At 36.0% G+C, this 21,469-nt stretch overlaps 1 long non-coding RNA gene across 2 annotated transcripts in view; it reads right to left on the bottom strand.

The window, feature by feature from the left end:
- Positions 1 to 21,469, bottom strand: part of LOC116479066 (uncharacterized) — a 45,057-nt gene that overhangs the window by 1,210 nt on the left and 22,378 nt on the right. For both annotated transcript variants that reach the window (XR_004250924.2, XR_009209071.1), the window contains 4 exons: positions 16,809 to 16,964; positions 13,684 to 13,713; positions 6,100 to 6,193; positions 3,004 to 3,098 (listed from right to left, as the gene is read on the bottom strand). This is a non-coding gene — a long non-coding RNA (uncharacterized LOC116479066). The remainder of the gene's footprint in view (positions 1 to 3,003; positions 3,099 to 6,099; positions 6,194 to 13,683; positions 13,714 to 16,808; positions 16,965 to 21,469) is intronic.

The raw sequence follows: 21,469 nt of genomic DNA, 5'->3' as shown, positions 1-21,469 counted from the left end.
CCAGCACGAGTGCCCATGATTTCATCATATATTGCCTTTTCCCCCCATCCTCCTTCATCACTCTCTCTAGCACTGACGTACTCTCTGTTATTAAGGATCAACATCCAGCATCTTTGATTCCATTTCTCCTTTCCTTTCAACATCAAAGTTGTCAACTTTTGAAGGTCTTACATTTTTTATGTTCCTTTGGTTTTTTCCTTTTAAAAATTTCAACAGCTTCTAATTGGTCTGCTTTCTTCTTGAACCTTTCTCTTCCAATCATTTCTGTACCTGACATCTAGATTAATCTTCTCAAATGAGGATCCTGATTCTATTACCCACTTTTCAAAACATTCATGGTTTATCATCATGTACTAAATTATAAGAAAATGTCTCAATCCTGTATAATGATTCTTCCAAAATATGACTACATCTTGCTTTTCCTTTTTTATCCTCCCTTTATCACTATAAATATTCAGTGGGAAAGTCTAAGTGGAGTACTTTTTAAGCAGGGTGCTGCAGGCTTCTAAGTTCTGGTCTGTTAGCTGGTGCTGTTCCTTTGTCTGGGATGTGATTTCTGCCTTACCTTCTCTTGCCTTAAAATTTCCTTGTGGATAAATCTACTCTAAACCTCATAGCGCTCGATCCTCATTAATGTTTATGAGGATAGGGGTTTGGAAATCTTCGTTAAGAGCAATTCACAATGTGATTATGGTATAGAGTTCACTTTGATGACGAGTAAGCAAAAAGATCCAAGAGAAACTGGTGGTTATCCTTTGCAGACAAATGAGAAAGTTTCACAGGAAACAGGAAAAAGATGTTAACAGAATGAGAATAAAATAAAAATAAGTTCTGAAGATCTCTCCTGTGATTCTAGAGAAGGCCCCTGGGTGCAGGGCTAGAAATTTAGACTCTACATGACAGTTAGGAGGCAGCCAAAATTTGCCATAAGCCTGTAATGTCTGGAGTGGGGATGGAAGAACGAGATGTGCTGGCACCAGGAAGTGGGCCATAGCGAAGATTGCAGTTCAGATGAAAAGAAGGAGGTTGACTTAATTGGTACAACTTTTCTCATCTTCAGATATTTCAAGTAAATGACTTGTTCACAAGACCAGCCATCTGCTATTGTAGAAATGAAGAAAAGGAGGTTTTTTACTTTTCCTGTAAGCCACTGATCACAAGATAAATAATGTTTATTTTTTTTTGGTGTTATTGTTTTGTTTTTTGGTGCAGCTTATCACTGTATTTCTGTGCTATCAAAATAATGTAATTTAAGTGACTCAAAGATAGGATACAGTTGATACATATTCAGAGCGTCTAAAAATCAGGTAGCTTCTTGAGTTGAAACCAGATTGGAGTTTTATAGGGAAAGGAGAAGAGACGGGCATGTGTCCTTATGGTTTGGCTCAGGTTAACAGTTTTTGTCTTTAATTCCTGCAAAACTTTCAGCTGAAGTTTAATCTCATTTTTATGCCTCTTGCTTGGAATTGTTAGTGCAATCCCATCTTAGTAACTGTAAGGAGAGTACTGTCTGAGAACTGTTTTTATAAGGCTAATGGTTGTTCACTTGGTCAGGGTTCACAATGTGGGGTAGTAGACAAGGATCAAAGACCAGAAGGACACAGAGGACCCTTTATTATGTTTGTTTTAATCCATTTATAGTACTAGCAGGACTTTTAACTTGTGTATGTGAAAGAATGTCTACTACTTTTTGATTATAATACATAGGCCCTGTTAAACAATAATAAACAACATGAGATGATTCATAATGCAGTAAGATGAAAAATTTCATCTTGGTCAATGGAATTCTCTTAAGAGAAATTATCAGCATTTCTTCAGAAAATGTACTTTGTTTAGTCTATGAAGGTGGAATGTAAGACCCCAAATACATGCTCGAGAAAAAAATACTATTGCTAAACTGTTGTGCAGTAGACATAGAAGCAAATTTTCAGGCTCTTTAGAAGGGGCAAGAGGAAATAAGGATAACATAATGAAAAGAAGATCAGAGAGAGGGAAACATCTAGTCTGGGCTCTGAGTGAGAGAAAGGCCAATATAATTCATGATGGCAGAATATTCAGGAAGAGAATTTTATATACATAAAGACTGATATTAATTTTTAGGTTGATTACTGTAGAAGAGAGGATGTAAATGCCCTCCTCTGAGTCTTTTCTGGAATCATCAGTAAACTAATCATTAATTTTACTTATGCATGAGTATATCCTTTCAGGATCACTCAAAGAAGTATTGAATTGTAAGCCAAAGTCAGCACAAATGTAGCGTAAGCTGCTATAGGAATTAGAGAATAAGAAGTTATCTGGCGTCTGGGGCACAATAAATTTTTAATCTGGGTATTTTTGGTTAGTAAGATAGCACATAGGGCTGACAAAAACAAATTCATTCTGAAAGTTTAAATGTAGATGTCCTTTTCTAGTTATTGGCTCCTTTTATGTTGTATGCTTTATCACTTTAAATACACATCTTGAATTTCTCTCTCTCTCTCTCTCTCTCTCACACACGCATTGGTGCCAACCAGAGAAGAATGAAGGACTATAAATATTAATTATTCATTCATTCATTCATTCAGTCAAAAATAAGTACAATACTCAGTAAACAATTTGTTCACCCACCCCTGATTCTCTTAAAGCAGAAGCCATCTGACCCCTCTGCTCCCATGATACTGCATGTCTTTGATTAAAGTACTTATCTTAGTATTTTATAATAGTTTGTTTCCAATTCTACCTCTTCTGTTAGATTATGAGCTTCTCAAATATTATTTATAGTTTTATTTACAATATATTATTCCTAATGCTTGACGCTGAGTTCTATTGTATTTCTATATTTCCCCTAATTTGTCAGAATATTGCTATGCTACTTTCCTTCCTCAACTTTGTCCTTTTCTTTGACTTTTCTCATTATTTTGTCTCTTCTCGATGGGCAGATGGGCAATGCTCTCTCTCTTACCCCTACCTCTTCTTCTCTTAACTGTAAGCTCCTTGAGAGGAGCGTTGTGCATTCCCACTGACCTGGGCATCCCCAGCTCCTGGCCAGAATAGCTGCATTGCAGAACTAAGCTGTTGTTTGGTGGACACTGTTGTGGCCATTGGCAGGAGCTTAGTACCTAGAACATAATACATGATACATAATAAATGCCTTTTAAAAACATAAGTTGAATGGATGGGTAAGTAAATGTTCTCTATTCCTAACCATTTCACAATGGTTAGGAATATTGGTGCCTATAATTTACCAGACTATCTGTGGAATTGATACATTTTATTTGTTCTTTTTTTTGACATCTGCCTTATATTATTTATGTGTGTAATTGCATGTATCTGTATGTGTCTGTGTGAGAGACTATATTTGTATGTTTTCTTTCTCTTTCCCACCCCCATCTCACATTGTAAGTTCTTTTATGAGAGGAGCCATGCCTTAGTTATTTAGCTTTTAACACACTGGTATATTACATGTAAACACTAATAATTTTCAGTTAAATTATAGCTAGAAGCATTAATTTTAAATAGCAACTTAAAAAATAGTTTAAAGTGGATTATTGTACTTGCAGTAAGGTTAGAACATCTTTGATTGTGGGTACAATGTCCTGAAGACTTTGTCCCTACTTGTCCGTGTCCTGAAGACTTTGTACCATATTGGGCATATAACAGCACATTCAGAAATGCCTTCTGAATTATTGATTTTCATTTCCCAAGTGTATAAATTATTTTTGAGTAGTGGTTTTAACACTGAAGGTTTTGACTTATTTGGCATCTGGATGTGTCTGACAGATGATTTAAAGAGTCTTATAATTATAAAATATGATCGTTTATAGAGACAGATGTACATATGGTGCACCTTTTGAAATTAAATAAAGTGCCTGAGTCTAACATCTGTGTGGAAAACATCCATCACAGCAGGTCTTCCAGAAACTATCTGATACTTTCCTTGCTTCCACCAAAAATAGTCTTTCATCATGCCTGTTATATAAAAGTTTACTATTTTCTTTCAGATACATGCCTTTATAAATTTGGTTTTATTTCTCAATCCTAACTGTTCTTTGTAGTCATGAGTTTATTAGGTTAAATTTGTATATTGTGTGAGGATGTAGACGAAGATCCTACTATAAAGGAGTCCAAGATAAAACTTGAAGCCTAAGTTTATTCCTCTCGAATGTAGCAATCCAGAAGTGAACAGTCTAGGCTGGCTGGGGTGGCTGTGCCTTCCTAGGTCATTCAGGGACCTAGTTTCACTCATTCTATTGCTCCATTATCCTCTAGGATGTTCTCGTCTACTTTGTCAAAGGTAGATCACCATGTCCACCATCTAACTGCAATAACTAGGAAGAGGAAATCCAAGGCAAACATCTTTGTTTTTAAGCGGAAAATCCAGAAGGTACTCACATAACTTCTCACACCCTATTGGCCAAACTTAGACACAATGTCCTGCTTAGCTGCAAGAAAAACTGGGAAGCATAGTCTGTAAGGTGGGTGAAGAGATGGCCAGTGAAAATCCCAAAGAGTCTGTCTTTTAAAAGAAAAATTAGGCAACAAATACTCGTGAACTGTCTGACTCAGTCAGCTCCTCTGACCACTCCGTGAGTACCTTCTCCCCACATGTCAGCATACTCTTTCTTTTTCAGAATCAGCTAGTCAATGTTCCTTTATCTTATTCACATAAAAATTGAGGCTGTTTGAGTGTTGCACTTTCCTCTCTGACAAGTTTGAACTTTGACCTTTGCAATCTGATAACTCACACACTAATATACAAATTCTGCATGCCCCTGACACCTACTATGTAATGGGAAGCTGGAACATAAGAACCACCATGATAAACTCCTGTTACTAAAAATAGGAAGAATAGGAGCAGACAACCGCTTTATAGAAAGGACAAAAATCTGGTATGCAGTGATTTTAAGGCCCTTGTTCTTGCACTGGACTAAATTCTCCAGCTGGGCTCTTGCCTTGATCTCTGAGAGAAACTCTCTGATCCATTGTCCTTTAAGTCACATGGCTCTTCCCTCTTGGGTTGGGGTAAGCTTTTATTCTTTCTGTTACCTTTCTCTGCCACAACTAAAGTATGCATTGAGAATATGCCCTCCATAAGCACTGCTTTAGGGACAATCGTAGGTTCTTGTTGGTCAGATTTGGGGCTTCTTTGCAATGAGGTCTCCTTTTTCAAATCTCATTAAGATTCCAGCCTACTTGTGTCTAATAAAATTTATGTAAAAGTCACCACACTAAAAGATTCTTTTATTCATAGTTTTGAAGCCTGTGAGATTTTCTATTACATGCTGTTTCTGTGCTTGAGCCCTCCCTCTCATCTTCAATATAATACTGGCTAGTCTAAGGTTGTGATGGTTAATATTGAGTGTCAACTTGATTGGATTGACGATACAGAGCAGTGATCCTGGGTGTGTTTGTGAAGGTGTTGCCAAAATAGATTAACATTTGAGTCAGTGGGCGGGGGAAGGCAGATCCACCCTTAATCTGCTGGGCACGATCTAATCAGCCAACAACAAATATAAAGCAGGCAGAAAAACGTGAAAAGGAGTGACTGGCCTAGCCTCCCAGGCTACATCTTTCTACTGCGCTGTGCTGGATGCTTCCTGTCCTTGAACATCAGACTCTAAGTTCTTCAGTTCTGGGACTCGGACTGGCTGTCCTCACTCCTCAGCTTGCAGACAGTCTATTGTGGGACCTTGTGATCTTGTAAGTTAATACTTAATAAACTCCCATATAAATATATATCTATTTCTGTCCTTCTAGAGAACCCTGACTAATACAGAGGTCATCTAAAAATACAGACTTTAACTAGGAAGTTAATCTGAACTTCGAACCTAGTTTGCTCTCATTATTTGACTAAAAATTCTTACTGGGAGGATTTTAAGAAAGGCTCTGAAGGATAGACTTAGCTTCTGCTATTTCAAGCACAAAAGCAGTTGATTTTTCTAGTCCTGCAAAGCCACACATCTCTCAGTCAAAGTAGATGAAATGCTGCAGACAGAAAAGGTGTCCATAAAGAAAGCCCTGTTTCCTTCAATCTCTTCTTGAAAGCTGGCCTGTTATACATGAGCTCTTTTTTATCCTGAAGGACTTTTCTAAAAAAAGCAGGGAGCCATAAACACTCACCAATATCCTGAGTTTTCCAATCAGTTTTCTGGAACAGTAAGATCAGCATAGATGTTGCTGGAGTTCCAATTTCTCACAGGTCGCATTTCTTTTCCTATTGATTTTGTGGAATAAGTAGGTTATTACCGTCTCACAATTTAATATCTGTTTCTTCCTCTTCATCCACCTAATTGTTAAGCCAATGACAAATATTTTGAGTATTTATTATTGTGGTATCTCACATCTCTGATCAAATTTTTATATTAGGTAGGCTATAAGATAAATCTTTATAACAAATGAACCAAAAATAATTATTTTACATGAAATTGAAGGCTGTTTCCTCATATTTTCACAAAAGGAGAAAGATCAAGACCAGTAGAATAGGTCTACTTCAGAGAGTCATTCATGGATCCATGTTTAGAATAGGATAATATTCTGCTTGATGTTCCATCATTATGTAGGGTATGATCCCCTTCCACATGGATTGGAGACAGAAGAAAGGAAGTTCAGAATAACTTCATCTTCAAGGCAGTGACACTATACTTGCACATGTCTTTTGTGATCACATCCTCTTTGACCTAAACTTAATCCCTTGGCCACACATGTCTGCTAGGAAGGATTAAAAGTCAAATCTGTAGTTTAGTTGTGTATCCTAATTCCATGTAAGCTAAAATAAAGTGGTTTTTTTTGTTGTTTTTTTTTTTTGTTGTTGTTGTTTTTTTTTGAAAAAACCACAACAAAACAAAGAAGAAAGAAGAGAAGGAAAGATTGAATTTGTGAGGACAGCTAGCGACATAAAAGATTAATTTACAAAGAACGTTTAATTGTATTCAGTTTCAAAACAGTTTGTTGCCTACAACTAAGGATAGATTTTATCCTGTGTTTCAAAATTGAAGCATTAATAACAATTATGTCTTGGTGTTTACTAAGTGTAGGCCATAGAAAATTTTCCCATTCTCTTGGAATGTCATCAACAACATAATCAAGTAGAGGAGTCTTAAAAGTTGGAGGACATAGCTCCATCATGGCAATAAGCAAACACTTGTATTTTCCTGGTAATTTTTAAAATTATTCAAGTTGAAAGTAATGCAATATCCATTAACTGATTTTGATTTTTTTCCTTAAGCAATTTATTTGGGTCACTGTATTTTTTATACTACTCTTTAATATATTCTCTGCAGAATTCTTAATTGACTGCAAAAATGATTAACAGTAGGCTCCCCTGCTGTTCAACTCAGTCATTCATGACTTCACCAGATGGTTTGTTTTTTGGGCCAATGGTTTTTCTTTTTCTTTTTTTTTCATATTGTTTCCCCTCCCCTGGATACAGTCAAGATCTGAAATAAGATGCTCAGTTTTAATTTTATGACTAAAATATAAAATACTATGCAGATAAATATTTTATTTTCTTTATACTTAAAGCTAATGGCTAGAGTGTTTGTTATTGTGGACAAGGCAATTTGAAAGTATACTTGTTTTCTTCGATTACTTTCTTCACATAGTCCCTTGTCATTGTTCTCTAGTAATTCAAGTGCCATTAGTTTTTGCCACCTTTTGCAATCTTCCCTTTGGTTACCCTATTACTTTTATTGACTCGTTTTATTTAACACTTTTCTTTAATATGTTATTCAAAGTCCTGCTGAGGAAAACTCATTAGCTGTTACTCACCTAATTATTTTTAGCCTGTATAAATAGTACATAGATTGAGATGCAATTAAACAAAGAAAAACAGAGATATATAAATGCCCGAAAGATTTTCGTGTTTTAATCGAGTTATGTCAATCTATCTGACAAAGTATTTATGAAATTTTAACTCTTTCATTGGTCATGTAACATTTTTAGAGGCAATGTTTCTTAGTAAAAATAATATTTTTAATAATTTGATGTATAAATGATTGGCTTCTAAAACTGGTAAAACTTTCAAAGATCTTCCACAATGTTAGCTTATAAAAGTAATTAACCTCGGCCGGGCGCGGTGGCTCACGCTTGTAATCCCAGCACTTTGGGAGGCTGAGGCGGGCGGATCACGAGGTCAGGAGATCGAGACCACGGTGAAACCCCGTCTCTACTAAAAATACAAAAAATTAGCCGGGCGCGGTGGCGGGCGCCTGTAGTCCCAGCTACTTGGAGAGGCTGAGGCAGGAGAATGGCGTGAACCCGGGAGGCGGAGCTTGCAGTGAGCCGAGATTGCGCCACTGCACTCCAGCCTGGGCGACAAAGCGAGACTCCGTCTCAAAAAAAAAAAAAAAGTAATTAACCTCAAGTCATTTGCTCTACATTTTTTGATATTACTGACTTCTCAAAGGTGAGGTTTGGCTATGTATTTAAATTTTTTTTGATATTAAAAACAAGTTCGAAACATGGTAAAAGAATATTTTTAATGATGTGTTTTTTCTTAAAAATGTAGCAATTTAGCTTCAGAAGTAATGAAATCACTGAGTTAACCGTCATTTTACAGATAGAGGATCTGAGATTTACATAACTTAGATAACTTGTCCAGGCTTACACTTTCAGCTGGGGGAAGTCCAGAAAATTTCATAGTACCTGCTCATCCAGTACCCATCCAGTGTTATTTATTTGTAAGGCTACCATAATGCAGTACCACAGACTGGGTACCTTAATCAATAGTAATTTATTTTCTCACAATTCTGGAAGCTAAAACTCTGAGATCAAGGGCACAGCAATATTATTTCTTTATAGCCCTCTTTCTTTTGCTTGTAAATGGCCACCTTCTCATTGTGTCCTCACATGGTCTTCCCTCTGTGCCTGCTTCTGTGCTTTAATCTCCCCTTCTTATAAGGACAGCAGTAATATTAGATTGGAATCTATGCCTAATGAGCTCATTTAAGCTTAATTACCTCTTTAAAGACCTCATCTTCAAATGCAGTCACATTTTGACGTACACATTCTGGCATTAGGACTTCCACATATAAATTTGGGAATAGGGTAGATACAATTCAGCCTGTAATAGGGACATTGGCCTGTCTTTGGGCCAGGAGCTCTCCAGAGGAAGAAAATATCTGGTGGTCAGCATAAATGCTTTCCAGCCTTTCTGGTGTGTGGGAAACCAGAAAAGTGAAAAGTAAGCCTTCTCTAAATCATTTTTTAATTTTTACACGATGACCCTGAATTTGCCCCAAATATGTGCAGAAAATAGTTACAGGAATGCAAAAGAAACAAAAACAATAACTTTGAATGAAAGAACTAACATTTCCCTAAAGCAAACCAGTATTAGAAAAGGGAATTCTATGCACAGATCACGTTAACCATGTTGGCCAAAGCACGAACAGTATCCAGAAGAGACTAAGCCCTCAACAAATATTTGCTCATTGACTGTGTCATTGGATCAATGAAGATATGAAGATCTTCATAACTGTTTATTCCCCTAAAACTCTGCTACATAGTGAGTTTGTGGTAGAATGCTTCTAACCTGCCTCTTACCCAATAAATGAATAGCCCCAATGGGCGTTTACATGAGATCTAAGTGTACTGAATCTCAGTACTGTCTCAGAATGCTCAGTTATAAGTAGTATAGCACCCTTCATTTTTTTCCCATTTAATCTACAATGGTTACAAAATGCATCTCACAATATAATGTCAATAGATAGCCATCTCAGCATAGAGCTCCAATTACTCTGGACTACTTCAAAGCTTACTCATTAATTTCAAAATCAAAAGGTTTTATAACTTTTGAGTTCCTCAAAATCGGCACTATGGACATTGCAACTGGATAATTGTTTGTTGTGAGGCACTGCCTGGGTATTGTAGATGTTTGGCAGCTTTCCTGGACTTTACCCTCTAAAAGTTAGTGGCACTCCTCCAGTCATAACAAGCAAAAATGTTTCCAGAAATGGCCAAATCTCTTATGGGCAAAATCACTCTTGGTTGAGAACCATTGCTTTATTTTGAATATCTAGACCATGCTCTTTATGAATATTTATAATTATTAAATTATCAATAAGTTAGATTATTGGAAGGTCACCTAAGTGTGCATCTATATAAAAGACTCACTTTTCCTGTCCTTATGTAAACCAGTTTTGCTGACACAAAGATTTCACTTTCTTTTTTTCTGACACTTTATTATTCACTGAAAAATAGTCTAATTACAATCTTCTTCTCTCAGTCATAGTTCTAATTATTAGTCACATTGACCTTTCTGTTAAGTAAAAAGAAACAAACTACATCATAAGCCATAAAAGCAATGACATTAAATGCTAGCTGCAAAGAAGTACATTAATTATGTACTCCTAAATTAGAATGAAATATCTTCCCAATTCCTGTATTTGAATATGTTTGAGAGAGTCTCTTTAGAAGATTTATTTTTAATGGAGCAGACAGCAGGCGTTCATGACCACAAAGTTCTCTTTGTGAAAAAATTAAATAAAACTTTATTTATTGATTAATGAAAAGAGTTCTGTGGAGTTGGTAGGCAATCTCAAATGCTTTCCGAATTTTTAAATCTGTGAAAGTCAAATTAGCCATCATTTTGTGGAGTGTGGTTGACAATGAAGACAATTTTCTGCAAACACTCATCAAGACTGAGTTCTGTTAGAGAGCATGTGAACTGAAGAGGCTGCAACTTAGCCAGAGTTTCTGTAGTTTCATATTTAAATATTTTTGAAGTGTCGTATCCAATTTCAGTATTTTCTTCATATAAAAGCTCTGATGTAGGCTCTGTTCCTTTTCTTTGCTGGCTTTACAGCCAAATAATGTCTGTAATAAAATAAACTATTACCTTATTTTAAAATCAATTTTCAGAAACTTCTCTAGACTCCTTCTAGGAATTGTCTCTGACTAAATGAGTAATGTGCACACTGGCCCTTCTATAGTTATAATGCATTCCTTATTTAATAGCTTTCATTGTAAAAATATATACATTTTCAGTTAGTTGTTTCCAGTATGAGCTTTTAAGATTTGAGTTTAAAATATTATTGATTGAAAAAATAAATTTTTCTTTAAGAAACATAGGCTAATTAAGAGATCCAGAGGGAAATTTGACTATGAAAATACAGCAAGATAAAGACTTTGAGTTTAAAGTCTGGAAGGCTTGTGAAGGACATGCTAATGAACCAATTCTCACAGCATTCCAGTGTTGATGTAGTTTGAAAGAACATAGAACACATGGTGGTTCCAAACAGAGTCATTCTTTACTGTAGATGAAATTAATTCAGGTCATTGGTTCCCAGTGTTTCCAAGAAGAAGGCATCACTTTTGGTTTTTTGGAGTTTTTTTTGAGACAGAGTCTCACTCTGTCACTCAGGCTGGAGTGCAGTGGCATGATCTTGGTTCACCTCAACCTCCTGCTCCTGGGTTCAAGTGATTCTCCTAGCTTAGCCTAGCTGGGATTACACCATGCCTGGCTAATTTTTTATAGTTTTAGTAGAGATGGGGTTTCACCATGTTGGCTAGCCTGGTCTTGAACTCCTGACCTCAAGTGATCCACCCACTTTGGCCTCCCAAATTGCTGGGATTACGGGCATGAGCCACTGCGCCTGGCCAAGGCATCTTGAAGTAATGATAAAATATATTCATTGTCTCATTTCATTTATTCATACATTCAGCAATGCGTATTTATTGAGTAACTATAATAAGTAAGTCCTTTCGTAGGCTTGGGAATATAGTAAACAAAAAAGTCCCTGACCACATGGCATTTACAAAAGAAAAAGTGAATAAACAAAAATAAATTTTAAAAACATATTATGCAATATGGCAATCAGTGCTATGTAAAAAGTAAAGTAAGATAAGAGAGACAGGGAGTTCTTGGGTGTGTGGTGGTTAAGGAAGGCAACTCTTAGGTCTGTTTCCTAGAAGTACAGCCTAGGATGGACATTCATATTCAAAAGGTTTATTTGAGGAAAAGGATTATGGGCACAGGGGAAGTGAGGGAAACAGGAGAGAGCTGAGTGAAAGATCAGCAAGAACGTGGGTTTGGCTGGAGACTTTCAGGTAAACCACAGGAAATTCTGGAGCAGCAATAGTACTACAGAGTCCATCCCTTCTTGAGGTAGCCTCTGGGCTTTTGGTAGCCTGTGTCAGTTGGTTGCTTGCTGAGGTGGTGTGGCATGACCTAGAGGGAAGGCACCTTCTTTTGGCTGAGACCAATGGTCTGGATAAATGAGGATCAGATGTAAGTTTTTTTCAGTCAACACCAACAGCAGCTGAGGATGGTGCTGCAGTCTGTCAAAGGGGTCTAGATGGGATTCCAACAGTATTTTCTTGTACATTTGAGAAGGTAATGAGAATGTGAGGAAGAAAGATAGCTAAATATCTTTGAGAAGAACATTGTAGAGAGAACAGTGATTGCAAGAGACTGAAACTTGCTTAGCTTGAGGAACTGCGTTATGTCCAATATGACTAGAATCATGTGAACAAGAGAGAGAATAGAAGGAGATGAGGAATGCAGGAACAAGAAGAAATCATGTGGGAACTTGTGGGTTATAAAATGAAATGGGAAGTCAGTTGAGTTTTCTGAGTGGAATGCATGATTTGGATTTATTTTTAATATATTTACTTTGGCTGCCATGGGAAGAATAGACTATAAGAAACACAAATATAAACAGGAAAATTAATACTTGCCATTTTTTTTTTTATTGTACTTTAGGTTTTAGGGTACATGTGCACAATGTGCAGGTTTGTTACATATGTATCCATGTGCCATGTTGATTTCCTGCACCCATTAGCTCGTCATTTAGCATTAGGTATATCTCCTAATGCTGTCCCCGCCCCCCCCACCCCCCACCCCACAACAGTACCCGGAATGTGATGTTCCCCTTCCTGTGTCCATGAGTTCTCATTGTCCAATTCCCACCTATGAGTGAGAACATGCGGTGTTTGGTTTTTTGTCCTTGCGATAGTTTACTGAGAATGATGTTTTCCAGTTTCATCCATGTCCCTACAAAGGACACGAACTCATCATTTTTTATGGCTGCATAGTATTCCATGGTGTATATGTGCCACATTTTCTTAATCCAGTCTATTGTTGTTGGACATTTGGGTTGGTTCCAAGTCTTTGCTATTGTGAATAGTGCCGCAATAAACATACGTGTGCATGTGTCTTTATAGCAGCATGATTTATAGTCCTTTGGGTAATACTTGCCATTTTTGTACTCTTTTTTTCAACAACTACATGCTATCAAAAAGCTATAGTGAATTTATTAATGCTTTAACATGGTCTTCCTTGTGACAATTACAATTGCATTCATATAGATTTTGTAAGTAGTGTGTATAGGCAGGGGTTATATTCAAAATATTCAGTGGACTGAATAAAGAAAATGTGATACATATACACCATGAAATACTGTGCAGCCACAAAACAGAATGAAATCATTTCCTTGGCAGCAACATGGATGGAGCTAGATGCCATTATCCTTAGCAAACTAACACAGAAACAGAGAAGCAAATACAGGATGCTCTCACTTATAAGTGGAAGCTAAACATTGGGTAGTCATGGACATAAACATGGTAACAACAGACACTGGGGCCTACTTGAGGGTACAGGGTAAGAGGAGGGTGAGGACTGAAAAACTACCAATCAGGTACTATGTTGATTACCGGGGTAACATAATTCTCTATACATCAAACCCCTGTGACATGCAATTTACTTACATAACAAATCTGCACATGTACCCTCTGAACCTAAAATAAAAGTTGGAAAGAGAAAAAAAAAAACAAAAGTGTTTAGCAAAAAATATTCCAATAAGTCATTATGGAAGCTGATATTCAGCCCCAAATGTAGACAAGATACAATATTTATTCAGTCTACAGACATTGCTTGCTACACAGATTGTAAGCCTCTTGTGATATAACCCTTTTCCTTCTTAAGTGTTCAAGCTTAATACAAGATGATAATTTTTCATCTATTCTGAGAAAAAGAAAGAAACTCACTTGGACCAAATGGAGTGGTATTCTATGATGAAATGTAGAACTTAAGAAAAATACCAGATATAGGATAGATAGGAAGGTCTTAATTTGGAAAACAAAGAAAACAAAGGATTTTGTAAGCCAGCAGGTAGGGATCTATAAGCTGAAACCTGTTGAGCTTAAGGGCATTTGTCTCCTAGGTATCTTTATTAAACATTGCATTTATCCTGTAGACTGAATCACTTTTTGATGTTATTCTGTCTCCCTTGTAGATTTCATTCTCTCTAAAGCAAGCACCAAATCTCTTTTATTTATTGTATATTCAGAGTCTACCACAGAGCCTGGCACTGTATAGGTGTATAAGTTTGAACACACAAGTGCTGTAACAACAGTATACCTAATTTGATGATGGGACTCACTATGTGAAAAGTGGCTATGGTTCAAAGACAAAGAGATGCACTCTGGGTCAAATCAGGAAAGGAACTTCCTTCTCTCTAAAATAGCAACGGCTTTGCCTAGGGTTGGTGAGTCAAATCAAGTAAGCCTCACTAGAAATATGCTAATTTCAAGAGTTACATGGGTAGCCCCTTGCCACTGGACGTTTATATGAAAGTGAAATTAACTTCTGTCATTATATTTTTAGATCTTTTTGTAATAGTAGCTTAGATTATACCCTAACAAAGGTATCAACCATAAACTGATGCCCTGTAAAACTGTCTTGAATCCTAACATTTGCTCTGGATCCCAGACATGTATCCAATTGCCTATTCAACATTGTTACTTGAATGTCTGCTAATAAGAACAATTGATTAACTCTTCTTTGAATGCATTCTTCTTTGTTTTTTCCATTTCAGTGTATAGCACCCTCCTTCACTCAATCAGTCATGGAAGAAAAGGTGTAATTTCTTATTTATTTCATTTACCCACTTCCCATTCATCAATAAATGATTTTGAATCAGTATACAAAATAGACACCCAGCCTGATTGTTCTTGCCAATCCTACCTCTGAATCCTAATTCAAGCTATCCTTCTCGTGTGCCCAGATCTTCCTCTAACTGATCTACCTTTTTCCACTCTTGTCTTAGAGTCTATTCTCCACAAAATTGCCAGGGTAGTCTTTTAAAAGTGAAGCTCAGTTTGTATCAGTTGTCCTCTAAAAGCTGTTAAAATTCTTCTGTCATTATACTTAGCACAAAATCTTAATCATGCTTTATTTTTTTTTTGATATTTCACTAGTTTCACCTTCAACTACTTTCTCCGTTGTTGATTTCATTCTGGTGACAATGCCCTTCCTTTCTACATAAGAAATCAAATCTTCTTTCTGCCATGAAGGCTTTGGACTTAGAAATGCAATGAGTATTTAACCAGGGCTTTACTTGGTAGAATTTAGCCAAGCAGTTTGAAATCTTGATCATCATCCTCTCATCTTCTCCACACTCCATTGCCAAAGTCTTTGTCAAAATGCCAAATGTGTTGATAAAAGACTGTGCTTGTAATTCTTGTTATGGTACAATGTCTCCTTAATCCTGAATTTCTTAGAATAAGTACATGAGTAAATGAGAGAATGAGTGAACAAAGTGAAGTACCTAATATGTGTCAAGCATTATGTTTGGCACTTTCAAGAATTTGAAACATTCCAAGCATTTGAACACTTTATGTGATTCCAGTGGCATTTTCTGTGAAAGTCGTCATGCCATTTAAAATGTTTTCAAATATGAATCATGTTACAAAATTCATAATTTTATGTCATATATAAAGAGAAAGAAGGTTTATAATGTATTTTAAGCAATGTATTACTATATAATACTAACAACTATAATGGTAGTTAATAAGTCTTTTGCAAAAGGTCAAAGAAATATTTGATTTCTGATGCAACTTTGACTAAAATATTTGTTAGAAATAAAAACATTCTTATTTCGCTATGTCACATTAATTATAAAATTAAAAATCAATGTTTTATAGAAAAAAAAGACTATACTTGTACTCCTTACTGCCTTCAATCTTTTTCCTCCGTAGTGTTGCATTTCTCACTGTCTCATTTTCATCAGATTTCTACTTTGATAACCCCTTTTCCTGGTAGTCTTTCTTGTGCACCCTATATACATTAGTGTGCGTGCATATGTGTGCACACACACATTTCATTGTTCTCCATTCTCTTTCCTTGCTTTATTTCTTCATACTATTAAGAGATTTTGTATGGTGTATTGTGTATTTATTTGTGTAATGTCATTTTCTTCTGATGCATATAAAAGTTCTCTGAGTAAATGATTTTGATTCTCCTTTTTTAGAGTCTTATCCTTAGAGCACAGACAAGTGCTTGATAGTTTTCAGGCTCTAAGCTGTTTGCAGGTGCCATTAGCTATTTCAGGCTGAAAACTTCATAGATTCTTTCAGTGCTCCAGCCTGGGGAACAACAGCCTGGTTTGTTCTCAGGGGTGGTCCCATCCTTTGAGATTCTTACTTCTTTTCAAATGGTCTATGTGTGTGTGTGTATGAGCATACTGTCTGTGAGTGTGTGTGTGTGTGTAGGTGTGTATATTAGGTTTAGGTTGCTATTTCCTACAGATATATCTACAATCTATTCAGAAACATGTATCCTTACTTAATATTCTCTAAAATATGCAAATTGCTTCCATGCTTCTAATCCTTAAATAATGCAAACCATTGGTAAAAGAAGAATCATACTTCACTGTGCATTTTAATACACAGTGGCTGTGTCTACTGCTCCATTTCAATCACTTAAAAGAAAGACTAAGGGAAGCTGAGTTAACAAATGTTTAAAGGATAGAGCTTATGGGGAACCATATTAAGCACACTGTGTTACAGAAATTGCTAGGGCTAGTTTTCCTAACACTGTATCATTTACTTACAGTAATTGAGGATGGACAGGAATGAGGATAGACTGGAATGGGATAATGACAACATATATTGGTTCCAAATGACTTGAGTGTTTCAAACAGAATTTTAGATTAGTTCAGTCTCTTTATTACTTCCAGAGGCATTTGGCATTCTTTTCAGTGAAGAGCCTAGAGAAGCAAATAAAATAGTTGCAATGGAATATACAAAAATGTACACGATACCATCATCAAACATTTTTCTTTTTTTACATTGTTTTTTACTGCTAGAGGGACAGTGTAAGTAATAATGTATTCTATTATACATTCTTGGGAAGTAGAGTATATATGGTTTTATTTAGGAGATATTTATAAATATCTTATTTGAAATGTATAGATTTTTTCTTTTCAATTCACTTACGGAGATTAAGGTGGCGTTTTTAAAAATCACATTAATTGTGCATGGGATGCTAGAAATATTTTACAACAAGAATAATTATTATTTTCTTTAACAGAAATATACAATTATAGAAGAAATGCTCTGCCTTTAGAAACTCTATTAGACAAAGGACAGAGAGCTTAATGGTGTCCTTTGTTGTTGTTTGTAATGTAATCTATTTTTATTTATTTATTTTGCAACAGCTTTGTTGGGATAAATTCACATAGTATACAATTCACCCACTTAAAAAGTGTACAATTCAGTGATGCTTAGTATAGTCACAGAGATGCACAACTATGACCTCAATCAATTTTTTTTTTTTTTTTTTTGTAGAGATGGGGTCTCACTCTGCTGTTGCTTAGGCCAGTCTCTGGTCTAAGCCTTCTGAGTAGCTGCAATTACAGGCACGAGTCACCATGTCCAGCACTCAATCAATTTTAAAACAACCTTATCCACCCCCAAAAGAAAATCTTTAGTACTAACCTTTTAACAGTCAGTTGGGTTACTCCCAACTACCCTAGTCCTTCCTTAGCAACCACTAATCCACTTTCTGTCTCTGTAGCTTTGCCTATTGTAGACATTTATATACATGGAATCAAGCAATATGTGGGCTTTTATGACATCATTCTTTCATATAGCATAATGTTCTCAAGGTTTTTCCACATTGTCCTATGAATCAGTACTTTGTTTCTTTTTATTGCCAAATAATATTCCATTGTGTTGATGTACCCATGTTATTTACCTGTTCAACATTTGATGGGGCATTTGAGTTCTTCCCATTTTTCAATTATTATGAAGAATTCTGCCATGAACACTCATATATAATGTTTTGTGTGGATTATTTTCATTTATCTTTAGTATATGCAAGGATTGTGATTGTTGGGTCATGTGGTAATTCTCTGTGATGCTAATTATGCTGAGAAAATTTTCACGTGCTTGTTGGCCTATTTTATTTCATTTTCACTTGTCTGCATTGCAATATGATTTTCCCTATTACTATTTTGATCTTTTAATCTTTTTGCAATCCTGAAAACCACATATTTAAATTTCTTAGGAGTGTGTATAAACCAAAATGAGTGTGTGCTCATACGTATGGCTATGTATGGTTTATTGCATAGATTAGGTCAGATATACATGACCTGCCTGTATAGAATTTTCATTTGTTTTCTAGTTCTTAACTGTTTCCTGGTATTATTTGAATGGTATGACTTAATTATACATTTGATAAATTTATCAATAATATATTTATGAAAACATAAAACAACTTATCTTTGGATTTTATCTACCTATATATGTTTCCGATAGCAAAACAGTAACTCTAAGAGGGAAGTAATTTTAAAATGATAAAGATAATCCTAAATATTAGAGAAATAGAATTATATTTATATTAAAAGAGTTGGCTGAATCAACTTAATACTCCCTTTGAGTTCTTTTAACATGATTTTGGCAGTTAAATTTTATACTGAATGAAAAAATGATTCAAACTAATAGATTCACAAGGGCAGTAACTACTGTTTTTCTATGTGATATTTAATTATAGCCAATATCAGGATCTTGGAGGAGGTACATTAATTTTTAACTAGGGATACTTTTAATGACTATGTTGTCATTTTCTAAAGAGAATACGTGAGGTAGTTCAGGCTGTTAGCAATAAATGTATTTCTCGAATATGTACATATTGAGGTTTGATTTTTGCCATTTAAATGGATATGTTAACAAAGTTATAATGAGAGAATTTCATTCATCAGTTTTGATTCATTTAATTCAAGTCTTTAAAAAAATTTTTTGGGGGTTCAATACAAGGACTATATTCATATGTTAGTTTTTGTGTTAATTTTATTTGTTTATTCTTTTAGCGATGAGGGTCAACTCCTGTGTCTTCCGCTGTACTATGGGACATATGGCCCAGGCTTCAGAATTCTCTCAGACATCTCACTCATTAACCAAAAAAGGAAAATACCACAAATAAAATTTTATGGCAGAAACTGAAATTGTAATAAATTTCTCCCCTGACTCCCAGTGTAACTGACAAGTTTTTTGCCAGGGGTCCTTTAGTAACAAGAGATTTTACTTGATTTCTTTCACTGCTGGCCTGCAGAGGCTGCTAAAACTGTGTACAGTTCTCAGTCGCTTGATGACTAGCACAGCTGCAATCCTGTGTCATAGGCCCCCAAATCAAGAAATTAACACTGTAGCCTTATGAAGGCTATCTCTAATGTTTCATTTATTCATGTAGTATGGTGGCTGTTCTTGGTAAGAGGTTAAAAAAATACACATAGTTTAGAGTGTGCACTATCTATATCCAACCTGAATTTTTCTGCTATGGATTTACCAAGATTAATGTTTCTCAGTTATTTCAAGTAAGAGACAATTTCTGCACAGCGACTGTTTGCCATGACTGATATTCACTCATAGTTACTCCTCTTTATATAGCTTTTTTTAATCAGAGAACGGGGGAAGCATACCCATGGGACTGAAACATCTTTCATCTTGTGAGGCTGATCATTGTTGGACAACAATTCTCCATGGGTTGCTTGAGTTTCTGCATGTCTTGTGAAGATGCCATGAAGACTTTTGCTCTGAACTTTTTTTTTTTTTTTGCAAGGAGATTGATATAGCAAATAGTTTCAGAAGACAGAGTTACTGTCTCTCTCTGGAGTAGAAGCCTGAATTTTTCCCTAGCCAAGATAGTAAAGACAATATTTTTCTCTGGGTAAAAGATTGGGCAGATATGCTAGCAGAAAAAATTAGGGTTCTTTAGCAGTTACACGAACCTAGAGAACGTGTACACCCATTTGAACTGCTCCTCATTATCCCCATGAAACTTAGAGGGCGAAGGATCACAATGTAAACATGAAACCAATGCTGCCTGCTGTGCTGTGCTGTGCTGTGAGTAGTAAAGTCCTGTGCTTCTGATCCAGGAGTCTCATGTCTTATACCAGCATCTAAATGACTGTGGCAAATGAACTTGTTAGCCTACAAGTAGGATAAAATCTCCTGTCCTTCACAGTTCTTCAAAATCATGTGAACCTTGAAGCCTTATGCAGCCTTTCTCCAAAGGGATTCTGTGGGAGAATTAAACCCTATTGCCCCAATGCACTTATTATATGTCATGAACTCTCGTTTCTTCTATGCATGTGGTGTGGTGGTATGTGATACTGGAAAACTGAGAAAATAGCCAATCAAATAATCTCCTACTGAGCTAATTTTCTCGTAGAATCCAGTTTAAGAAGGTCATGTATTACCAAAGTAAATGTTTAGCTTCACAACTTCTCTGACTAATTGGCACTATAAACATCCTTTGCAAGTATAAGATTAGGAATAGATCTTCAGATGGTAATAAGAAATATAAAAAATTCCCCCTTTTCAAAAGAGCGAATATGTTATTTACTGTCAATATCAGTGATCTGAGGAAGCAATTCTCATGAGATCTCGACTCCTGACCGTTTGACTTTGGTAAAGGCAATATGGAGAGACAATGCTTGGAGTTAGTTTAACTCCTAGCTGACCTGGTGAGAGGGTACCCAGGTGAGGAAACTGAGCAAACTGGTCTTTGTTTGCAGACACAATTACAAGGACTCTTGGGGACCACTGTGTGTCCTTGCCCTTTTCCCTCCCTGTTAAGGAAGAATAAACAACACCAGTATCACTGCAGAAGCTAAGGGAATTCAAAGCAGTCTCAAGAAGCTGAGAAACTGACATTTCTAAGCAGAAAAAAATCCTATATTCCCTATAGTAGACAGTAATGTCTAAAAAATGGATCTCTCCCACCATAAACCAAATATTAGCTGCTAGATCACAGTTGGTTGTGGATTTGAAAAAAGTTTCCTCACCCCAGTATGGGAAAAAAAGAAAAGCCACTAGGTATACACTTTTTTCACTTGCCTTCACATTACTTTGATAGCCTAGAGTGAAGTTCTACTCACACAAAATAATTTCATCCTTAATGAGTTGGTTTGGACACCTTTGCAGAATTTGTAGTGTGAGTCTTTAGACATACAAAAGTGACAAAAATGTTAGGCCTTTGAAGAAAAGGATGAGAGTATAGCTTATAAAGCAGAGAATTAATAACCTTTGGCTTCTCAAGCTTTGCCTGAAAGCCATTTGCTCTTTTCTTCTGAAGATCCTAATAAGCAGAGAAAAGATGTTTCATGCAAAACCTGCCCTGTCAGCTTCTGTCCATTTTTATTCTTCTGGCTCTTTGCTTTGTTTCTCTCTCTTTTTGCTGGAGCCTTTTCTTGTTTTCAAGATCCCCTTC

This window comes from Hylobates moloch, unplaced genomic scaffold (genome assembly GCF_009828535.3).
Source record: "Hylobates moloch isolate HMO894 unplaced genomic scaffold, HMol_V3 SCAFFOLD_12, whole genome shotgun sequence".
Taxonomy (NCBI): domain Eukaryota; kingdom Metazoa; phylum Chordata; class Mammalia; order Primates; family Hylobatidae; genus Hylobates; species Hylobates moloch.
This window is presented reverse-complemented; position numbering and strand designations above follow the sequence as displayed.